This window comes from Varroa destructor, unplaced genomic scaffold, assembly GCF_002443255.2.
Source record: "Varroa destructor unplaced genomic scaffold, Vdes_3.0 BEIS01000001.1, whole genome shotgun sequence".
NCBI lineage: Eukaryota > Metazoa > Arthropoda > Arachnida > Mesostigmata > Varroidae > Varroa > Varroa destructor.
The window spans coordinates 56,056,899-56,071,040 of NW_019211454.1; the positions used below are offsets into that span (position 1 = coordinate 56,056,899).

General features: G+C 41.4%; 1 protein-coding gene across 4 annotated transcripts in view; it reads left to right on the top strand.

Annotated features, from left to right (window-relative positions):
• LOC111243309 (fat-like cadherin-related tumor suppressor homolog) overlaps nt 1-14,142 on the top strand; it is a 420,575-nt gene that overhangs the window by 231,865 nt on the left and 174,568 nt on the right. The window lies entirely within an intron of this gene.

Below are 14,142 nucleotides of genomic sequence, written 5' to 3' on the forward strand. Positions count from 1 at the left end.
CATAAAATTTCGTAGGATAATAGACATAATAACAAATTCGTCCCTATTTTATACGTTAATCTCTATGTAGTTTGTATTTTATAGAAAGAAATTGAGGAAGAATAACTAATGTCAGATGACCGTTCATGCATTCTAATAACTCCTAATACGTACCAACGATTGACATTTTTTCACGAACTCGCCACGCTTACAAGGCCCGATATCTAGAATGGAGGGTAAGCCTTAGTGGAAGTAAAGATCATGTTCGTCTGTCTGAAAAAATAGGACTTGAGCCTATCCCATTTATTCTCTTATATTCCATAGTTTAATGCACGTTCGTCAATTAGCTTCTCGTTCAGTTCGACCACTGCGAGGACGATATCAGCGGATACTGCCTGACATAGACCACCAACGATGACAACTAATTCTAAGGACACAAGATGGCGATGATCAAATTTGACCATTAGGAATGGGACCCGTCGGATTCTGTTCCTGTTGACCATAATCTGATACGTGAACATAGAGGCAGCAACCTTGCACCAGGCGCTCGTCCTTATTTTCCGTCCTACACATGCTACTTAGTTCCCAAACTGATATTGTCCTTTTGCTCCTGCAGAACGTTTGGTCGTCTGTAATTATTGCTGTTATTATTAACGTCATCATAGAATCATCTTTAGCCCCGTTTCGGCTAACTGTTTCTTCGATATTCACTGGTAGCGGCATCCGCCACCGCCGGGAATTAATTATCGAACAGCTTGTGGCCGGCGTGTCCCGAGTATTATGTAACTATTACCCTATTGGTAAGTCAATTATGGTAGTAAGTTGTTATTGATCTGCTGTGAGTTGCTGATTTCTATAGCCTTCTGCAATGAGCTACGTTGTCAGACAGCAATTCTGGAATGGCAGTAGAATCTTCAGCAAAGTCTTCACGTTTTTGTGAGTTCCCCCGAATTTGTGCGTGTTCTTTTGCTTCTTATCTCTCTTTTCCAATTTCACTTGATAATTTAAAAAACAACGTCTTATAGAAATCATGTTAGGCTTAGATGCCATACGTACTATTATAACCTGAGCCGTCGCTCGGCTTATCGTTCTGCCGCTATTACGTAATAAAACGTAGATTTGCTCGATGACGACCGCTGCTTTGATGGGCGGTGCTGTGACGAGAGTGACAGAGAGTCCTGGCTATCGAACCTGTGACATTATTAGCGACAGTCCTGATACACCATAAAATAAACCGTACAGAATAGATATATATATACATATTTCGTCAATGATAACGTTTTACATTGTTAAACATTTGCGCAGTCAGGAAGAATCGATTTTTTAGTTCAGTCATTAACCATGACGATATCGTTGGTGCCGTATCTCGCATGCATAGTATATATAATTACGTGCATACATGTACGTGCCGATGCTTACATATCGAGCTGTGTGGACGAAGTCAGTTTCACGGTAAGAATTTGCAATATTAAAAATTAATTATTGAAAATTGTGCCTTTTTTCTCTTTTCAAATGAGAGCTGCTCACTTTGTAGTTTATCGATACCCTAGACAACCTAACCCGTCATAAGGTCGCGTAGTTGTAAAACTGAGCACGAGTAGACATATTACGTCTGTGAAAGTAAATGATAAAACTAAGAAGATGTATCACGAATGAAGTGATCCGTGCCATCTACGCAGATTGAAAAAAGCTGAAGGGTGAAAAGACTGTACAATGCGGCGAAAATTAATATTCTAATTAACGTTATATATTCACGACATTCTGGAATATTGACAGGAAATTGCAAGCGAATATTCATCAAAGCCACAGCTTCGATGCAATCTCAAATATATATTCCCAATTATAACCTATGTAATACATTTGAAAACAAATTTTATCTTGACTACCCGATTGTAGTAGATTAATGCTATTATAATACGCTTTACAAAATCACGGCTTGCAATTTTCACAGAAAAAAACGCCAGTTGCTCACTGGTCTGATAAGGCGGCCGGACCCATATTTTTGCTTCTCGAACAAACTGTCTCGTCCTCAGTAGTTAGAGAACCGCAGCGTATTAGGTTGACGATGAGCACGTAGGGAAACACATTTTTTGGTCTAATGTAACAACAGGGAAGGTGAGCCATTGATCTATGTGAGGTTACGCGTTCGAATCTTCCGCTCGTTTTCCCCTTCTTAGGCGCCCATTCGGATCTCCAGGGAGCTCTCGATGGCGACACGTACGCCAGTTGATGCGGCGGCCTCGTCAAGGGCGAAGCCGGTGTTACCAATACTTTGTCCTCCGAGACTCAGCTGACTGGCAATGCTTTAACAAACCGCCACTAAATCAATTTACGTCTGTTGCTTTCTCCCTGTTGCGAAGATCCATACCATCTATCTCAAGATGTCAAGTCCATGGCCTGACCACCGAACCAAGTCTGCAAGAAACATTTCTTGTCGTTTAAGTTTTGTAAGTCTTTTTAATCCTCTAATGGGCAAATCATTAGCACCCTCTGCCTCGTTTCGGCTACAAGTCGTTGGTTATTTTCGGCGAAACTCACTCTGGTCTTATTTCTCCTGGAAACATATAATATACATAAGTTTTATTGAGCCTATTAGTTTGGCGGTTCGAGCAAGTCGGTTTCTGTTAAACAGATATTGAAGGCAACCTAACGAAAATGCAACAGCTGCATTATGATAATGATTATCTAGGGTGCATATATGCAATGACTTGATACCTGTACCTTTTCCTTAAAAACAGAGTCTGCATTGTCATGGTTGCTCTGTTAGTTTCCGTAACATCGAAGTTATGAGGCTGTTCGAAAAATTCCCACGGGAAATGAAGGATGGCGCTAGTATCGAATAAACTGATCGTGCCTAGCTGGAACTTTCTGCGATGATCGTTTTGCCTATCGAGCGCCTACCCTGTTGTTTTTATTGAGACATCCTTTTCTTTACTATTGACGTGCCCGACAAGTCCTACCGAAACAAAAATAGTCGAGAACCCATGCCTGGTCAGTGTTACAATTTACCAGCCTTGGTTTAATCGTTTTAGAATTCAAGATTTCAATTTGAATAATCAACTACGCCTCCAACGGCCACAGGAAGCGAACGACGGCAAATCGCAAGCACCTCTTAAGCATAATGCGACGCAGACGATCTGAGAGCTCTCTGTGCAATTAACAGCGACCTAGATGAATGTTGTCAATCGTTGGCGTGCGCTAGAAAAGATCAAAAAAGAAAAAAGTGGTTTAGTTAAAATGATAAGGAACGCCCAGTAACGTGTCTTTATTGCCTGCACGACAAGAAAGAAAATCACTTCTAGACAAAATTCTCACCGGTGATGAAAGGTTGGTTTTTACAACACTTCTAAGTGCAAACGAAATTGGTTAGGCCCCTTCAATTTGATGCCGCGAAGAAATAAAGGCCACATTACTGCGTATGGCGGCATGAGAAGGGAATGTTAAACTATGAGCTACTGAAACCCCCAAAAGAATTATAGAAGACAGTTACAAAAATCAATTTATACGTCTGAGCCACGAGATTCGTGTCGTAAAAAGCGATGCAAAGTGATATTGCTGCATGACGACGCTATATCGTATACAGCTTTGATGATCCAGCAAGCGCTAACGGATATTCAATAAGAAACTCGGCCCCACTTGACGTACATCCCAGACGTCGCCTTATCTGATTATCAATTGTTTTGGTCAATGTAGCATATTCGACTAGGCAAACACCATAAAACAAAGACCGAAGTCGGTAAATGGGTCGACAGGTGACTCGCTCAGAAGAGCGAAGCGTTTTGCATTTCGGTAGATACATCGGTTGCTAGAAAGATGGACGAATGTTCTTGCAGTTTGTAGAAAGCAAAAGGACTACCTTGATTACAAAATTAAGTGACAAAAGTTACAAAACATTAAAATTGAGTAGCAGCAACTTGTCATAACCTTAGCAAAAAGTATGCACCAGAAAACCTAATGAAAATTTGCATTTATCCATTTTAATGTTGTCCACCATGCCATGTCTAGTAACAGTTAAAAGGTTCTCCCAACGTGATTACAGGAATGCTAAATCAAATGAGGTACAGATTCCGGACACAAAAAAAGCTTTCACCGTTCCTATACTTTAAATGCAAAAGTGTTGCCTGACCTTGGGAGGTACAGTGACTTTGTAGTGTTAGCTTATATAATTGTTTGCTTACGCTTACGAATCTCCTATAGATTCGAATGAGGGCCTTTTTGTCGTTGCCCTTTAGATAATTCAAGTAGTAGATAAAAATAATGTCCATTGGCATGATTTGCGCGGAACTGTCAAGGACGCGAGAGTCCGCGACGTTGTATAGACTAGAAGCAACGGTTCGACCATTTGTGGTGAGCACCGATTGGAGAACAAATAGTACTGGCAACAGCGGATTAATACCCATTGACGCTGCTGAGCCACAGAAATTAAAAAGAAAATCTGACCCAAAAATTAGATCCAAACGGGCTTGATAATCTATTTGTTCCACGATTAGCTATTTTTTGATGTTTGACCGAACAACGAAAGCGACAGGCGAGTATAGACGGGGTGAGGCTGTAGTACACGTTACATTCATCGCGTGTCGCCCAAGACGACGGTGCGCACGGTCGCAACACCAGTTGAACGGCCTCACTCTTTGTTTTAAGGCTTACCGCCCACCCTGATTTACGTTGTCCTTCTCTTACACTAGGAGGTCGCACTATACACATCAAGCAACGGGTTTTGGCCACGTTTATAGTATATAATGTGATGACCGCACATTATTCTATTATATATATATATATATGTATATAATAGCGGTCGTTTCCACTGGCTTCGTCTCTGCCGATATCGACTAACCGGCAGCTAAGGTACGAAAGGCGTGTGTGTGCTCCTTGCGGTCATGAGTGGGATTTTGCCATAGACTAGAAAATGAGGACTTACGAAAAACAAGTCCGCGTACTAATTGAGATGGCCCTCACGCCTAGTGGTTTGTTATTGGAAATCCTGCGTTACGGTACCTTTTACTCACCCGAAGCATTTAGCTGATGTTATATAATAGAAACTTACGACGTGGAGATATATTTTTACGAAGATGAAGCCGTCTGCTGACCAACATCCACAGGTCCAATGTAAACGATAAGTTGCCGACACGATATTCTGCACAAATACACGTATTGTTTTATAATTGTTTGTTAAAATGTTTGGCTGCGATGTTCCTGTTTTTGTGATCGCCAGCATTGAACCAGTAGGGCACTACATATTAAATGTACATCTGCTTCACTAATGTGTTGTGTAATTGATGTGAAATTAATTCATAAGCATCATTGACGAGTTGACGCTGGCTCCGGTTGTACCCTTTTCTGTTAGGCCGTTATATATCTACTAATTGCATTGACTATATCTAACAGTATTTATTTTCAGTTGCACATCATTTTCAGACTAAGATCCACCAAGTGCATATTTCTAAAAGATCCCATACGCATTTCGAAATAAATAAGATCTCACAATTTCAATATCTGACTACGCCTCGTTAGCATTGTGAATGACGGAGCAGTTTTCTTCGGTTCGTCTGCACAACTAGCTAGATAATATGTATTGCTTGTTTCATGACTCTGTGTGGTTGCCGCATTATTTAGAAATTTTATTATACTTGAAAGGGTCCGTTTTATTGTACCAAAACAACACTCGAAAGCATTAAAAGCGCCCATAACTGTAGTCCCGCTGCCCTATCGCACACGTTACAGACACAATGTATGGCGCAGGTTTTTATATGTTCTTATGCATGTGACTGTAACCGTGCACTAATACGATATTTCGTGCATCGAACAAATAATACGCACGGATTCAGCATCATGTATCTGCAGCTGTGAAACACCGTGCGCTGTTACCCGTTATCATAACCGTGCGCTGTACACAAAAGCTTGATAAACTGAACAATTTTTTGTGTTTTCCGATAGAATAATGTTTGCCCCATCCTATCCTGTGCGTTGCATTATTTTAGTCATATGCTCAGGGTGACAAAGAAGTGAGTTATTTAGAATTCAGCCAATTGGAAATCTTTTAATCTACGTAAATTGTTTCAGCTTACTGGCTACTCATTTGCGTATGAAAGGGAATATATGAAAAATGGTCCCTATCACGTTATAGACAACACTTTTTTCAAAGCCAGATGCACCGTTTTCAATCTGGATATTCTACTCACAATTAGATAGCTTCCCCATGAAAGAAATCAGTGATTATGATACGAACTGCAGATAGCATAAACATGTTTTTTTTTTTTTTTTTTTTACTTAAACACACTAATTTAACTTATCTAAACCATGTGATGACGTTTACTATGGCCTGCATAGTCTGTATTACGAATTGCCGGCTACCGAACGCACATTTTTTGAACGCTCAATACCATATAGATAGAAACTAGGTTCGACCGGAGGAGATAATAGAAACTACCGCACAGACACTCAGCTCCGCATTATGGATACACTGTATTCTATAAATTATATGGTAGTCTACGTAACAAAAAATTACGGAAGCTCTATTGGGAGATTTGCTAATCCGTGAAACTGGTTGTACGGCCACCCGAATACACTTAAATTTGTTTTAATATGCGCTCTGTTAATGGGAGGATTTTTAATCTAAAATTATTGACAAAAGGGTCATTAACCGGATGTTTGGTGTTCGAGGGTAACACGTCGTCAATGTATAACGTACATATTTGGTTTTCAGTAGTCTAACCTATGCCCGCCATCGTTTTCGTGACATAAGACACAATTCATCTAAAAGAAACCGAAGATATAAGCTTGGTTTTGATAATGAAAGAAGTTTTGACATGGTCAGTATGAATCACATACACCTACAACACGAGTTCCCTTTTCATAATAATTTATTGATATGCTTGTACACGTATATATATGATCGTATGCTCCTACCGGAGAACAAAGAAAAAATATTGACTCAATATGAAGGGAAAACGATGTGCTGTTTACTCTCAGAACCACCTGCCAGCTTGTGTGACAATTGACATGGCTCTCTACGTGGGTCTGCCTCCGACGATTTCCAATTTTTACTACCGCCGACGTCCTTTGCAGCCTAGCTTATTCCCAGCTCAGCTGCTAGATCCAGGCTCCGAGGCAATCAGTCATGTACTTATAGGCCTTCAATAAGTACCGTTTGAACATCCGCAGACAAGGAGCCATTTGATTAGTATTTGGGACCTTGTAACTGCGCGCACTCAGTGTCCTCCAACCGGTTCTAAACCGGCTATTAAATATCGTTTCGCCTATAAAAAGCACCGGTAAGTTCATGCAGATACTTTTGTTAACTTTCCGTTATATGCATCCTGTTATAATGTATAAAACGTAAAACGCTTGCGTCTTCTGTGTTAATATTTAAAAATTATTTTTGCCTCACGTCTCTGCCTCTTAGCTGTCTAGTTCCTGCTATTTTTATCAAGCGGTATTATTACTGGAGAACAGGAAATTTTATAGGAGCGACCTGATCACGAACGCCAAAGGTTGAAAACTTTCCTTGATCAACAAGTGAGAGTAAACAAAGCTCTAGTCGAAGGACATTGGTATTTCATCGCAATTATTTATATATGTCTAATGAGATACTCTATATCGGTAATAAACAAAGCGTTATATGCGCATATTTGCAACATTAGCTTGTGTTTCTTTGGTGTTAGCTACCGTTTAAAGGCAATGGTTAAAACTAGCGTCGAATTACGATTAGTAATCGACAAGTCCCATCTAAATTCAGTTTACTGTTCCGTGATCTGTTCATTTCGCAAAGTTCTATTTGTGCTTACATTTCTCCTAGTCATCCTCCATCGCCATCATCTAGGACCGCCTTTCCGACCTATCGGCAAAGCTCTACTTATGTGCCTGACCTTGATGGGCTGCTAGATGTGCCTGATTTTGGTAGCCTGTTTACCGGCCCACCCTCTCTTGCTGTCCGCCAGGCCACCTAGACTCACGATGACAACGGCCTCATAGTTGCCTGTCTCGCTATTTTGTAAAACGCCAAAGAGCCGTTGCGGAAGCTGCTGCCACGGCTGCCGTCGTCGCGATCATCATTGCAGTCTTCCTTGCTCCCGCTTCAGGAACCCACGCAGACAACGGTGTAGTTCGCTTTTTCCGGACTGACCAAGCGATTTTCTGTCACCTCAGCTGACACCGGCGATTTATAGCGCCGCTAGTTGTTCTGCTGAGCAAGACAAAGGTCACAACCGTCACATCGAAGTCTGATCCAGAGTGTCCTCCTGCCGCGTTCCTTCTCTTTTTAGCCTATCTTCTCATATCCCAACCGCTGCACTCACCAAGGGGTTGCCAGCGCCACGAGACCGCTTGTGTTAGCGCTGCTGCTTCTATTGCTACGACAGCTACTGTTATTCAACCAGGATGCGAGGGAAAGAGAGAAGCTTTTTGCTGTACTGCACTTGAGAAGCGCGAATCCGGAAGCAAAGACAGGATCGAGCACTACCTCTCCTCTACATCCCTTTAGGTAGACGATAACGACGATCGACAGCATCGAAGTCAACGACTCGCAACGACCAAGAAGGCGATACACGATTGGCCTAGCAATGACACGAGAAAAATTCGTCCGGTTGCCTTTTCTGATGTTGCCGCTGGCACATCGACTAACGGTAGCAACAACACGGACATCGCACTCATTTCCATAGAATCTTGACGACAGCGCGGAACCAGCCCGGGTTTATGAAAGCGGAGCGAGTGTAGAAATGTAGGTCGCAAGTGCTCACCAGCACTCAGCAAAGGACTACTCAACTGATACGTGGCATTTCAACACGCTTTCCCTCTGACTATACGACCCATTTCTCGTAAACATAATGTAAGCACTCGTTTTCGTCACTTATTGGCTTACCGACTATTAATTTCTGCTGAAAATCGCACACTTGCACACTTTCGCAGGCACCCAGTAAAAGTAGTCGTTCAGACAAAGTCTGAACACTCATCCTAGTTCGCCAAGAGTTCGAATAGTAGAAAAAATCAGAGGGCGAAATACAAAACGTACTTTTTTTTTGTTCTAAGGAAATTCATTGGAAACCATTTACGTCAGTTGCTGGCCTAGGGAGAAGGATACCCACCTGGTCCATTATCAATTCAAACTGCTGAACATGCTTTCGCGTAAAAGCTGAGCGTGATTGTACGAACTGACCAACGCTTGTAAGGACACTCGAAAGTTGTTGTTTACGGTTCGAGGCGTGATATTCCGCACCGACATTATACACCTAGCGCGCGTTCGAAATGAGAATAGGTTATTACAGTTAGCTGTCCAATTTTATTTTAGCAACAATACGTTTTGTGCAGGTAGATACACATCTACACGTGCCCACAAACAAACATTGATATCTTCAACCACATAGATCGTTTCTAAGAGCTGCGGTCGAGATGGTACTATAGACCAACCGCCTTCGACGTGCTTGCTGGGAGCAGGATGGTATTGCCTACAGCAGTAGTGCCCTCTGTATATGCCAGCATTGGTGTCCTAACGAATGAAAACAAGATTCGTCATCATAAACCTTGCTTGGCATGCCAGCTGCCTACCAGATCTAAGGGGCGTTGTAATACGTTATGATACATTGTGATCAACTGGCAACTGAACATGATCGGTCTTCGCTGGGCTTAGATGCTACGGTGTAGTTAATGCAGTTACCTTGAGTAGTTTGCGGTCGCAGCTACGAGAGCGCAAGGAACAGCGGAATAACAGTACAGCAAGAGACTTCTGTTTGAATTCGGATGCGGACTCGGACGCGGACTGGGTCGTCGCGGGGTCTTAGCTTATGCTCTTTGTCGCACTCATATCTAGTTGTTCTTTCCTCCGGGCTAGAATGAGAAGTGCTAGCCGACACGTAGGCTTGACTACATTCTATATCCCTTCGCAAAGATCTTTTTCCTACCCCACTTACTATAGGCTAATGTCTCATTTTTACCCATTATATAGGTCTTCCTTACATACCTCCTGTCACATCTTCCACTATGTACGTATTTTTTTTTTCTATCTATTGCTCTTGTATTCTATCTGGTAACTTGTCGACTTGAACCTACGTGGGACATTCATTCTTGGACGAGCGCCCTATGATCACTGCTGTCCTTATAATCTCACTGCAATGGCGTACGCAATGACCAGCAGAAAATCATGCAGACAGGCTTCTGCCAATCTCAGCATTGCAAAAGACCTTCCCTGAGGTCTACCTTTTCGTCCACCTGCATCACCAATATTGCTGCTGTCATCTACCGAAACCGCAATAGCCACGGCATCACTAGCAGCTGCACCTGTACAGTTTTTCCTGTGCTCGCACCTAACTACGACGAGACATGCAAAGGAAAAGAGGTAATTCCACGATGTTATATAACAATAGCGATTTCATTTTTTAGGTCTGAATCCACCGCCCGCCGCCCAACCAACTTGAACCAAATTGATCACTGTAATATTTTTCGCCCTTCCCGAAACAGCTACTGCCGTTGTGTCTCGCCCTTGCAAATGAATAGATAGATGGTGGTACCCTCCATGCCAATTTCTGTGTATGTCAACGCAGCATTTATCCATGAATGATGTTTTATTTTTTTATGTTTGAATGATGGGTAAGAAACAACATAACGAAATGCCATTGCATGCAACCAGTCACTTATAAATCCGTCCTCCTACAGTGAATATATAAATATTAATAACTCGTACTATACTATGTACAGTCTCTTCATTCATTTTTAAGTGCACGTGAAATAACAGCAACATACTGTAGCATTTCTTTAATTTTGAGTGACTGCCACATACATCTACATAGGTATATCGATCATGTATTTAGCTGTCTCAATTTTTTAGTACTTTGTTGTACCATGTGATTGTTTAGAGGACAACTTATTTGCTAATCTTTAAGGTACGTGGTGGCTTAGGTTCGAATCCGGGCATAGACGCACATTGTTTTATGTTGACAACCAACCGTGTGATGCAACGTCTAACGGCGGTCCCGGACGTAACATTTAGCATATATTAGTAAGAAGTTCGAGATATATATCCTAGAAAATGTTCTTTTTAGATGTTCGCGCCTACGCATAGCTTCCCTAATGAGACTATGAGTTTTTCATCGTTCAACTAGGAGGATTTAACCAGCTTGGTGTAGCTAGCAATACTTCTGCTGCTAGCGCTGACTTGAAGCACGTTTAGCTGGCAGTGAATGAAATGGAACCAAGTTAAGGTACTTGATGGTCCCGGTGTATTTTACCTGGAAACTTTTCGTGTAATCAGGTTTCGCTGTCGCCTCGCGGCCTGTCATGACAGAGTCTTACAGGACGTTTCCAACCAGACTTGTAGCGAAAAGTGCCGATAATGATAGCTCAGATACGCGAGTATCCTTACATTCATCACAGGCATCTGAGTGGTATGTATCCGTTCCACTTGGTCCAGTTAGATGTAAAAGAACGTGGCTGAATTTGTCTCGATACAGCTTACCTGTTTCTGTAGTTCTTTTCTTTCTTATTTGTTTCTGTAGAAATCTTTAGTAAATAATAACGAATAGCTCGTTTACGTTGTCTCATTACGTTCACAAGGCGAAGTTACACGACAACTTGGCCATCTTGAATACCTCTCGAAGATTCATCAATATTACTACTTTTCCGTGTTTATTGCTACGTAGAGTTGATCTGTTAGATGGTCTAGCAATCAGCTAGACCAAGTCCATTTAACCTTTACCGTAGAACCGGGGTTTTCCGCGGCATGTATCATAACGAATTGGATATAATTATATCCATATTAATGTGATTTTTTTGTTATAATGAAATAAGACAGTGAAGCTTTACGCGTTAACACGGCACCGCAAACTTTCTACGAGGCAGCTGGCGAGCAAATAAACTATGGCTATGGGCTGAAAGCGATTCCGCAAACCTTTAGCTAATGTTTTTTTTGCAATTAAACGCGATTTTGTTCTAACTTTCCTACCTGTATTCTAAAAGATCATATATATACATAAGTTAGTAGCAAAGTTATGTAATTTGAAAATATAACTGGTCTCCTTAAATATCTTAGGCATTATTCGAGGGTATGGAAATTATCGAACCTAACCATTTAAATGAGGATACATAATGCGCGTCAATTTTCATTAGATGGCTTTCTTTATCATAGCAGAGCGGGAAACTAATTCCCTGGCAGGACCGATACGTCCAATCATTTAGACTTTCGATCAACCATTCATATAAGCCTCTAATCGCCTACAACTAAAAAAAATCCCTTAAAATAAAAAATCATATATTGGCACGAGCGTTTTCTTTTAAGCAGATCACCGAAATATAAAAAAGCCGTAGGAATGTTAAAACATTGGTCAGGTTGATCCATCTTTCCACCACATGTTTAGATTCCAAATCATTATGACCGGTGGTAATTAGTAATAGCACAAAAATTAACTCTGCAAGTGCGAAGACGACAGAAACAACAACAACAGTAGCAGCTGTAATGATGCCAACAATAGACGCAACTGTTCGACCTGCCGGCTAGGTCAAAGGTACCTTTGAAGGGTACACACCGCGATATTTCCTTGCAGCGACATCATCAGCAGTTTTTTTTTGACGTGTGATGATTCGGGTGACGGAAATTAGTCAACTGATTGAAGACGGAATGAATTGTGTCTTGTCCTGCCTAGATGGCTACTGAACTAGAGTGGCGCTGGGATGATTCTAGGGGAAGTTCCTACTGCAATAGCTAATGATCGTAGGCGAGGCTCGGCGAGTCGGCAGCGTGAGGAACCAGATATAGTGCGTGGACGGTTCACTTCATCAAGTATTCGCCTTCGATTTGCCAGCGGTTTTTGAAGCGAGCGGGGAATTAGCAAAAAAACACCTCCCGCAATGGCCAACCACGAGAGGATGATGATAGGAACCGACGCAGTAGTCTGAACACATCTGTTTTTGCACCGACGATGCGTATTAATATAGCAATTGTTGTGCATCGAATATATGTGAAATGCATCCAGATTAATAACTAGCGGTAAATAGAGTAGTACGTAAGCTGTAAAGGAACGTGTGAAGAATTACCATGTGCGCTGAGAGTTCGTCCTCGTGACCTCTCTACTAAAGCAACACTCGAACGAAGAGTTCAGACGTCGTAATACTATGTAGTATTTATGGTAATATAAACGACACGGTTAAAGGTAGCGACACAGATATTTTGCAGATGCTTCATATAAACTAAAAATGGTTTCCCGTTTTTAGAGGCGTATCACGAGTTCACTCCTGAGAGAACGAGAATGCTGGTGTATACAAAACGTCTCGTCGTTATATTAGTACAAACTGAAAAAAATGTCTGATCAAGGATGCGTTTACCCTCAGGAGATAAAGCGTTAAACGTATTGAGATAATGGGACCGCAGTTAACCCCTTTTAGGCAGTTGTATCTGCTACGTGCTTCGAAACAGAAAGTACCCTAACCACCCCCAGTCGTCAAATATTCAAGATATGAATAAATGAGCTTGTTGATACATGGGACACCGGATACCAAGTCCTTATACGTAAGTAACATATGTGAAATTTGATTAGAGGTAATATTTCCTACTAATAAGAACTTTATTAAACCATAGTAGTTTTTAATAAAATTAAGCGTCAGAATGTCAGCTTCCCTCACCATACCTTGGCCATCTTTTCAGTTTAATATCAAACCTATCTATATTAACCATTTAATCCTGAATCTTACAATTTCGGTTATTTCAAAGGATCAAGGCCAGCTCGCTGCTTGTTCTACCGTATATCGCAAATATTACGCTTATTTCTATCTAATCTACTGCTGCCCAAATATTTGTAACAAGTGCAATGAGGCGCGCTGCTTCAGTAGCCAATGAAGCCGCTTGCCATATGTGTTTATCATGAGGCCAAAACGCTACGTACGCAAACTACGCGGCCAGCACTGGTATTTACCAAAAAGTTTGCCAAGTAGCTTATCCAATTTAACACAAAACACCCGATCTGTTAGCGCCATTTCTTTACGATTCTTGGGCAAAAGGACTTAGGCAACTTCTGCGCGTCTACTCTATCTCTATTTATCTCAATTCCTCTTGAGGCCTATAGCTCATCCTCCAGTTCACTCTAAGAACCGGTCGTATATTTTAACAGCGTATAGTAAGTGTGTTAACTTTGCCGCAGTTTGTCTATTTTGAAAAATATTCACGTTTGCGAAATATTATATATA